At 36.4% G+C, this 11,102-nt stretch overlaps 1 long non-coding RNA gene across 1 annotated transcript; it reads left to right on the top strand.

The window, feature by feature from the left end:
* The first annotated feature begins 4,838 nt into the window (after positions 1-4,838).
* On the top strand, positions 4,839-5,962 carry LOC137388668 (uncharacterized). The gene is made up of 2 exons (XR_010977989.1): positions 4,839-4,975; positions 5,273-5,962. It is a non-coding gene; the product is annotated as an uncharacterized lncRNA (long non-coding RNA).
* Positions 5,963-11,102: the final 5,140 nt, after the last annotated feature.

Genomic DNA, 11,102 nt, shown 5'->3' with positions numbered 1-11,102 from the left:
TCATGTGTCGGAGTCGCGCACCCTTACCGCCGTTAGGTATAGTGATTGTTTTGGCTACGAGATGTGAAACGCTTCTCGCGATAGTAAATAATTTACATACTAGCTCTGGTTTCTCAGGAAAATCATCCAAACATTGTGTGGTAAAGGCATTTGCCCACAACCCCTCGCCATGATTTTTTAAAGCAGAAGAGCAGATTTTGACTATTGTGCTTCAAATTTTAACTCGATCTCTACGGATATGCTCTGAAGATCATCTGTTCAACGAACGGCGCGTGTATAGTATATATGCAATATCCGCGATTGCAGTTTGTTTACAATAAGAAATAGGAATGGGACTTTTTGTTCCTTCATCATTTTTCTACTGTGTATCTACTGCAGCATTCAGTTGATTTTCATGATTATCGTCACTATTAACAGACTGGAAGTTCACTACAGTCGTAATCTTAAAAAGACTAACTTGACCGTGCTGCTCTTGCTATAAGAAAAGAAAACGATAACTTTTGCTTTGATTTTTCTATTGATCTATTATCTTATCTATGATTATTTTTTATGATTTATATAATATTCATAATGCATATTATACAAAATAATAATATAACTGCGTATAAAATAAATGATGTAACTAATATAATTTGTAGAAAATTCCAAATGATAACCGAGATTGATGATTGATTCTATTTATTAGCTATAGTTAAAAAATCTGAACAACGCTAAAGATGAGTCTGAATAGGGAAGCTAAGTAGGAGAACAACAAAACTGAGCTGAACTAGCAAGATAGCGAAATGTTGCGAAATAATAGATGCGTGTAATTATTTTATGCTAAAACTAATCTACACGTCAGAGGGACTGGTTCGGAATTCTAGGAGCGATGATTGTTAGGCCCAATTTGATTGTTCTATACTGCCAGGGATTAAACCAATTAAAACGCCGTGATTGTTATAGGAGAGCGCATTAGTTGGCTTAATAGACCAATGACACACAAGTCGATTTCATACGTCATATATTGATGATTACCAAAACACTTTTGTTTTTTGGTAGACCTGTGTTTGGCTGGCTATATCTCAGCTTCTGGTTGGTCAATCTCCTTGATTCTTTTTTTAGATCATCTTTCAACACCTCAAGATGAATAATAAAGCATAATAGTATTATGCTTTCTCTATTCTTTAAACACTTGTAATTCAAGATTTTAGTAATCACTTGACGGATTTGGATAGCTTGTTGCCATTGAACAAAGTTCGACCAATTGAATTTCGGGTATCTGCAAAAATTGAAAAATATGTTTGAAGAATGATAATGGTGGTTCTAATAACGGTCACACACACGAACATACGGACACACATAAACATAGACTTTAACCAACATACACCCACACTCTTCCCATGGAGAACCATTTTTTCATCGCAGCCACATGAGACCACCGTAGTTTGAATTCTCTTTCCAAAGCGGCTCAAATGGGACGTAGTTGTTACAGGATGGTTTCTGTTTACACTTTCATGCAACCTCATTCGTCGAAATATTTTCACAAATATATTTCATACATTCAATAAAACTAGGTCTATTGTTCTTACGCGTCTATTTTATCGTCATTGTAATGCAGTCACTTTTAGCTCTGATATATTATAACTTACCGTAAAAAGTCGTTAAACTTTCTATCCTTAGTTCGAAGGCGTACATATCATGGTCTGATAATCATGACGAGCCTGTTGGTCACATGTGATATTCGAAAATTGCTGCAAAAATTATTTGCGAAGTATTGGGTCACATGATCAGATTACGACTTGACGATTAGATCTAGCCAAAACAAAATTGAAAGTAGCGAGCATCTATATTTGATATGGGGTCTTCGGTAAAACCCGAAGTGTTTGTCATAAACTAGTGCTACGATAAGTTTTATATGGAGCTTTTTATTGGCCTTTCAATTCACATGAGAACATCACGTAACAAGACAATAACCAAACTGTCAGAACTACGTCAGAGAAATAAACAGATTCCAATTTACGGCGGCTTTTCGTTTTTGAGCTTTCAAGAGCTTGTAATCACAATTTATTGCAGCTTCAGTGGTAGTGTCTGCCTTTGAATTTTGAGCTAATATAATCGTGCATTGTGGTGCCATTTTGTGAAGCGACCAGCATTTGTAATCTCTAGTTACACACCCCATGAATACTTGTCATTGTGAAACAAAGGAACTCATCATGTTATTCAACTTCTATATTAGTATTTATGCATCCTGTCTTAAGAGTATTATACACCTTTTACATAACCACTCATCCCCTTTTATTTACCCATTTCTGATGTGATTAGGAAACAGCTTTCTGGACTCTTGCTAGCTAGCCGGGGCATGGCTCTCGTGGTGGGTATGGAGAGAGAGCCTGGGACACATAGCGAAAAAAAGGTAAGATAACTTCTGCAAAACGAGCGACATATGTTACATATGACGCTCAGACTGATACTAATGGAAGCGTGTCGTTAGATTCGTATCTCACGATGTATTAGATGTGGCGCGTTTAAAAGCCTATTGTCACGGTAACGTGACTTGATCTAGTAAGAAGCGCTATTTTTTTGATAGGCTGGGTGGTTACGAAATACCTCGTTTGATAATAAAACGATAGGAACCATAGGCCACTATTTTCTTGCGTTTTCACGTTAGCAGTTTCATTTCCTATACTGATAAAAATGAAGCGATTCAAAAGTTACTATCAAAGCTAGGCATAGTCACACTGAGACCAAAACAGTCTCAAGCTTTACAACATATTATCGCAGGTCTTGACCAATTTGTAGTTCTTCCTACTGGCTTCGGAAAGAGTATTTGCTTTCAGATGGCACCGTTTTGCAGTGGTAGATCCGAGTTGTTCATAATAACTGTCGCGAATAATAATACTCGTGAGTAAAATAAAACTGAGATTACTTTTTACTAGATAAACTTTTCTTTACTAGCAGCGTGCAATTCATTTTTGTTGTTCTATTGCTATTCGTTTGCTATGTTTGTATTGTTATTGTGAATTTTTTTATTCAATTGATTCAATTTTTTATTATAATTAAATCAAAACATAATGAATTGAACATATGAAATAATATAACTGTCGTTATTGATTTATTATGCAACCAACATTTCATACTTACTAACCAGCATTTGTTTGCTGCCAATTCAGATTAAAAATAATACATATTACTCGCGTAGATCATAAATAAGACCGTCACATGATACTCCTTCGGAAATAACGATTGTGATATTAGCGACTTCAGAAGTCGGCTTTTAGAGTTGTCTTCTCCGCGTGTTGCGATGTGTCCCAGGCTCTCTCTCCCAATCCCCACGAGAGCCATGCCCAGGCTACTTGCTAGCCTTACTGCCTAGGAAGCTTTGCAGCGCCCAATCGTCTGTGATCTACGGATGTGACGATTGCCTGACTGATTAGGCAAACATATATAAGCCTGTGTAGATCAGAAACAATTCGAACTCCATATTTTACTCACGCTCTACGTATCACTCTGCTCTTGTATCACTCTTTATATTTTTAGACTTGCGCAATGAGCATCGGCCATTGACTTGATTAGCCTTCATATATTTTATGTTTTTGCAATTGAAAGTTTGAATTTTTAATAAATATATTCTGTTTTAAAGTTTTTTAACTAAAACAAACCAGTCTAATTCTTGACATTAAATCTACACCTAAAATACAGTCCTTTATAAATTCGCAAATCAAAAACCAACTACTTGAACCACCAATCCAGCACTTATAGTTAATAATCCTTTAAACAGAGGGTCATTACAATTTTTATGTCATCAGTCAACTATTCAATTGACAAGTTCATTACTGAAGCAGCATGTTTGTGGTGGTTGTAGATAGTAGTTTGTGATTTTGCTGCCAGCAACTTTCTAACAGCAAATTGTTTCCAGCAAAACTGTTGAAAATCTGAGTGTATTGATTTTAACTATATACATTGTATAATAACCGCAAGTACATCACTAACTTCCATACTATACTCCACACAAGTTGCTTGTAAAACTGTGTATCTCATAACTGAATATTGTAAGATGGCAGATCTCTTCATGAGTGTTTCTATTGTATTCTCAAAAATCTGGTTAATCATTGATTGGCTTGGTTTGCTGAGCATTAGTATATTTGTCAGACTTATTATTGTTGGCATAGGCCTGAAATCCTCAATTGCTTTATTTGTTTTCTCTATAAAACATGTTATAATGGAACTCTATACATAACAACCCAAAGGTAGACAAATGTGTTTTATTTTATAATTTTAAAAGTATAGCACTATGATTCTTCGTCTTAACTTATTAGTATGCTGGACTTGGTAGATGGCATCGAAATCTGCAAGCAAACACATTAACAATCAAATATTTTACAGAATAGGAGAATGTGTTCTAAAAATGGTAACTACCCTTGTTGCTAAGCTCGCACCTATTTTTTGGATCAGCTTTAAAATGGCTTTTTTGCTAGAAAAACAGCAATACTGTTTCTAGTACTTTTTGATTCAACTTAACTAGCCCATGTTAATTACATTTACTGTGACTAGCATGCTCACTTATCACCACTTGCGACTCTACTACATGCCATTCAGCCACCTAAATGCTGAGTATTATTTAATGTCATACGGCAACCAGCTTTATGGATGCAAAGCTTTTATGTGAATTTAATAATATTTTTAAAATTAATTGCTATTAAATCTAAGTGGTAGGTACAATGGCTGGTTTGGAAAATTTTGGCACAGTATTCCGATGTCACTCATGAAAAGATCCTGAGACCTACCAAAATTTATTAAAAATAGCATTCTTTGCAATTGTGTTATGCAATTAAAACTTGATTTTAATGACACAGATGGCTCCTGCCTCTACTTCTCTCATCTAAACCAAGAAAGAGTCATGTAGAAGGTGACGATGACTTCCATGATGATTTGGAATCAAGCGAACAGCTGGAAATCGAACTGTCAAGGTCTGGCTCGAACATAGTGGAGTGCATCGGTAGGTAAATATGACCAATATATCCAGGTTTTCTACAAAACAAAATATCTGGCACACATTGCAGCCTTGCTGCATATGCTAAACTGCATGGCTGCTCATATTGTGGCGCATAATTTGGGTATATAAATGTCTTTTGGTATTAGCTACTTTCACTTATTGTTAGTGTATAAAGCAGATATACAGAAAGCAGAGTGTTTTGAAATAATACTGCAGCAGATCAGCGATATGTAGTTAAATTTATTTTATGGTTGATACATATGCTTTTTATAATAATATTAGCATATGATATTTATTTAGCAGGTTATGAGGTACAGAGCTTAAAACTCAACTGCAATGACTGCACCAGCTTTATAGCCTCCTGTCCAGGTTTACGCATCAGGGGATGATGCGATACTAATCAGTGTAAAAGATAGAGGTGGTCTGTTTACACCTCATCCTGTCATCACAAAGATATGTCTAGGCTCAGAACTGAGCATACGGCAGGGTGTCGACTTACAAGGAATCACTGCAGACATACACAAGCTGGTGGTCACTAAAACTCTTTCATCGGTTTTACAAAGCAATTTGCATCAGGGATTTCCATGCTCGTTCCACTGCACAGCGCAACGTTAGTTAAAATATCACCTCCAGATATTTCAGGATTATAATTCATCAGGAGGCTACAAAGGTAGCAGCTAACAAGGGAATCTCAGATCAAGGCTCAGCCGACTGGTCGTCTTTAGTCATGTGTAGCCTTTCACGGTATGTCTAGAAAAGTGTACCATTTGTCGTTTGTTTTCTACGAGTTTGCTGATGCTGTTTGCATAACACCCAAGACCCAACATTTATATTCATGGCAGACTGCAATCAGCGTACGATGTACCAGTGTGTATGCATTTGAAATCAGTTTGTACACCTAGCTATCTGACATGTTAGCCCATAGCATATGGCAACATTGATAATTTTGCAATATCTTTTGGAATACATGTGCATCAATATACACTTTGACTCGCACTTTTTATATGAAATATTCAACTTTATGTTTATAAATTTGCAGGGTAGGAAATACATAGTGTATAAGCGTTGTATCTAAAATTTGAAACAAATATTTTGTGTGCTTTAGTAGTTATATCGAATCACATGTAGCAACAAAAATGTCTCTTGATTCTTTCAGTGTAAACAATGATGACTCACTTGCCTGACCAGCTGCAAGTGAACAAAGCATTGCCCTTCTGTCACAAAGCATGCGGTTATTTATGTAGGACATCACGGCTTTGCATTGCCCAGTCTCCTATAGCTAATAGGCTCGTAAATGTCACCTTCAAGAAAGGGTAGTGAGCTTCAGCCAGCGCATTGGCATTTAAAATACACCAAAGGTCAAGCTGAGAATTAAACATGAGTAGCAGTACGCAGACCAACACACACAGGCACACATACATATTGAGCTATCCCTGCTACTTCACTCTGTATGGGGTATAAGTGGTAACATCACTTATGAGTTCAATATAGTGTCAGGGTCAGTCATGTAGTAGGACACTCCCCTGGTCATGAATATAATCTCCAACATATCTATGGCAAAACAGTCTTCAGCCATTTTGCAGCTGTTTAACTATGTGAATACAATTGTGAGAACTTTGCAAATTTTATGCAATTCAAGTTAGTTTATTTTTATCCTACAAAGTTCTGATCAGACATCAGCTGTAATCAGCAATTTGGATTTAAATGCTCTCTGTTGTGTCCTTATGAGGCTTACAGCGTACCCGTGGTTTTATAGGACTATTTTGACTATTAGGACTAAAAATGGCTTGAGACAGCTGGAACAAACATTAACTGAACCAAAATGAATCGAACAATATTGGAGCATGAGCGTTTAATTAATCTAGCAAAAGGGCTACCCAAATATTGCAGCAGTAATATTAGGTGCTCAAAATTAGCCAGTTCAACCTTCTTAGGAGGGTTTTTGACATACACTATTTTCCCATGATGGGCAGTGCTTCGGAGTTGCGCCCTTTCCGAATCATGGAAACGGCGTCTTCGCACTGAAATCACTGCGCACTGATCAGTGCGAAGTCTGTGCAAATTTGCAACAAGGAAACAGCAACTGCGCAGTGGCTGCACATATCTCCAATGCCATGAAAACGGATTCTTCGAGGGCCATGAAATAGTACAAAAGCTATCCTGCTAATCTTGTTTTTTTCTAATCTGATTTTCTTTCACCTATATTTAATTATGGTCTGCGCTCACAAGGATGAGGTGATTACTTTCCCAGACTTTGTTATCGATGCCAACACCTTTCGAGAAACAGGAGGCACGTCCTAAATAACGTTTAAATAATATATTGCTTAAAAAATTCTTATTAAAAATATATTACTTTGCAAAAATTGTGTTAAGTTTTGTAAAACATTGTGATTGTGTATTGTAAATAAAAGTATAATGATGACAGAAGCATAAAAAGACCTTTTTCTGATGTTCGGTATCCATGATCGATTCAATTTCTCCATCAGGCGATTCGATTTATACAATGTCTCTCCTCTGGCTAATTTGCTGAAAACCGCTGCGCAGCATGGTAACGTGTCAATCCCTTCGACTTCGGAGGGGGCTGCATCGCAGTACTGCGCACCATGGAAACATAGTTATAGTCCTTTTAACATTGCCCTAACAATAGACCGATCTTTAAACAGAGCAGCTCGTTTATTGTGAACGATATTTGCAATAAGGTTTCCTTTTATACATTTGGAAAATTTGCAGGTATTTTATAACCATGAAACAGCTAAAGATTTTTGCTTAGATTTTAAAATAACCTATCTAAAGTTTTTTTTTAATTCTGCAACTGAATAAAGCATTGTTGCAGAAAACAGTGATATCTTGTAGAGAAGTTGTTTTCATTGCATGAAGCAAGACTAAAGCTGAATAAGGATACTTCATTAATAATAATTTTGTTTGTGTTTTAAAGAGCATTGTTAAATATTAAAATGGTTTTCTATTCTGTGCTAAAGTTTTGCATGCAAACAATAAAATAGAAAGAACTTAAATGACAACATAGGTGAAACAAATGCAGGCCTCGATTGAGTAAAATGTTGGTGTATTGTACCTAAGTTCACTTGAAATGTAGAAAAGAGTAAATTGAATGTAATAAAATCCTGCAAAAGTGCTCTCAACTTCAATGAGGAATTAGTACGAGTGACTGCGCGTTACAATCAGAGAATATGAATAATTAAGCATTGTGCTATGTACACACTGTACTCTGCAATCGAGCGTTTCAATAAACACTTGCTGATGTGGATTTAACACCAGGCTTGACCTCATAGGTCAAATACTAGCCTAATTAATGACTCAATAAATAGCCAAGCAGTCTTGTCCCAGCTAACTTAGCAGCAATGATTCGGAAGGTTGGCACATTGAGACTGCTGAAATGGAAATAAAAACGACTGAATCGTGAAAATGTTTTTAATGTGATTGTCATCGATATTCTAATGCACATTAATAACACTAGTGCTGTTTCCATAATTGGCAAGAACAATGGATTCGATAATGTTTTGTAGATCGCAAAACTCGCTTAGCTTGCGGATTTATGCCGTTTCTATGACGCAGATAACTTGTGGATTGGCTCAGTTTGCAAATTATGAGCGTCATGGAAACGCAGCTATTGTCTGTTAATTCTCTAGCATGTTGAACTCTTCTCTAGTTGAGCTCTAAGAGATGAGGGAATTAATCACATCCTTCAAATAGCACTACAGTAGACGGTCTCACTGTCAAGGACTGTTACACAGGCTGAGGATGTCTGACTGCTAACACGAGCTCAGTCCGTTGACTATCTTTGCGTTGACTATCTATGCCATCTCACCGTGCGGCGCATGGGCCATCATCCTAACCATAATGTTTTGGAATGTTGCATATATGTTACAGCCATTCTGAAAATAGAAATACACACAAATTTTTATTAATCATTTTGATACTTATTGTGGCTACAACATATAATGGCACTGTTTTGAAGCTGTCTTCCATTATAGTTGCAGCTGTGTCAAAGGTTGGCTTGCAATAAAATTCACATTACAGTTATTTGGTATTAAAAGATTCACCTTGTCTTACTCTGTTATGTTGTAGGTGCAAAATATGTGAAAAGGGATTACAAGCTCTTAAAAGCTCAAAAACGAAAAGCCGCCATAGCTTAGAATCACTTTATTTCGATGACGTAACCACGAAGTTTGGTTATTGTCTTGTCACGAATGTTCTCACGCGAATTGAAAGGCCAATACAAAGCTCAATATAAAACTTATCGTAGTATTAGTTTATGACAAACACTTTGGGTTTTACCAAAGACCGCATATCAAATATAGATGCTCACTACTTTACAGTTTTGCTTCGGCCTGGTCTAATTGGCAAGTCATAATCTGATAATGTGACCCAACACTTCGCAAATAAATTTTGCAGCGCTTTTCGATCATCAAAGGTGACCAACAGGCTCGTCATGATTATCAGACAATGATATGTACTCCTTCGGGGTAAGGTTAAAATATTTAATGAACTTTTGCGATAAGTTATAAGATATCAGTGCTAAAAGTGACAGCATTACAATGACAATAAAACTGACGCGTAAGAACAATAGACATAGTTTGATTGAATGCGTGAAGTATATTTGTGAAAACATTTTGACAAATAAGATTGCATGAAAGTGTAAACAAAATCCATCTCTCACAACTACATCACGTTTGAGCCGTTTTGGAAAGGGAATCCAAACTACGGCGGTCTCGTGGGGCTGCGATTTTATGTTCGTTTTTGAGCTTTTAAGAGCTTGTAATCACTTTTCCACATCTTTTGCACCTACAACACAACAGAGTAAGACATAGTGAATATTTTCATATCAAATAACGGTAATGTGAATTTTGTTGCAAGTCAACATTTAACAACTAAACACCTGGCCAGACATTTAGTTGTGCTGCCAAAATAGATGACTATGGTATATTTAAACCCACCAGTCTCATGTGCATCGCATCTCCATCATTCGCTCATTGAGCAATGCTATGGCTGTCCCAAAGTAGGTATTATTCATGGAGTAAGCTCTATGACTGCATGAACAGTAATCAATCAAAAGTTTACTATTTTAGTCATGTTTACCAGTTTGCCTCTTCGCTATGACATCACTCAATAGGCTTACAGTGGAAATGTCTTACAGTGTGTTTACACTGCAGCAACTACTATCAATTTTAGTTGCACATGAAATTGGCTGCAATCACATAGCTGCAACTTCCTACAACTCCACCGATGATTGCACAGTAAAATTTTAGATTTACCAGACTTATTTGTTTTTTGAAACATGTAAACAGTTAGAATTTATATTTTCGAAGCTTGATGCAGTTGCACGAGTGCATTGGGCGGACTCATTGACAATCTTTGACATCAAACATCTTTGTAAGCTTTTGCCCTTACAGATGTTGTTACCCGCAGCTAAAGCTTGGAACATCAGCAGAATTTATAACAGAATCTTTGTGATTGCTTTTGTCATGTTATGGAGGATTTTGTTCACCCAACCTCAGACAAGCTGACTATTTTACAGCGCTTACTGCTTGCTGTTTGAATTTTTCACCTTTATTGCTCTTCTATATGAATAAACATGTTTCACCAATCATTGCAAATGCTAGTTGATTTTGATCATGTCTCATCGCTTTTCTTCTTCTCAGTGTATGACTTAGTATGAGGCTTCCTAGTTCATCTACTAGCAAAGTTATGGTAGGGATACTTAACAATCACTTTCAATACGTCTACTTCATTTAAAAGCTACAGAGTGACAAATCTAAACATCTGAGGTATGCATGAGTTGACATTAACTGACTTGCCCTTAATTCGATTATGGAGCAAACTTTGAAGGCATGGTATCAAATGAAACCATATACATGTACCTCTGAAAGGTGTTATGAGGTCACTTAAGTTAAAGTTAAACTAAGCCAAAATAAATTTGGGCCTACAAAAACAACACTTGAGCTAAGGTTAAAATGGTCCGCTGCTTCTGTAAAAAGTATTCACAAAATTAGCCATTATTCTTCTTTGAGGTGGGTTTTCAGATAATATGTCACATATTTCAAACATTCATCTTGTTCATTGCTAATAAGACTAATATGCTCATTGCTAATATGAATAATTTATCTCTGCA

Source organism: Watersipora subatra, chromosome 2, assembly GCF_963576615.1.
Source record: "Watersipora subatra chromosome 2, tzWatSuba1.1, whole genome shotgun sequence".
Lineage (NCBI taxonomy): Eukaryota > Metazoa > Bryozoa > Gymnolaemata > Cheilostomatida > Watersiporidae > Watersipora > Watersipora subatra.
This window is presented reverse-complemented; position numbering and strand designations above follow the sequence as displayed.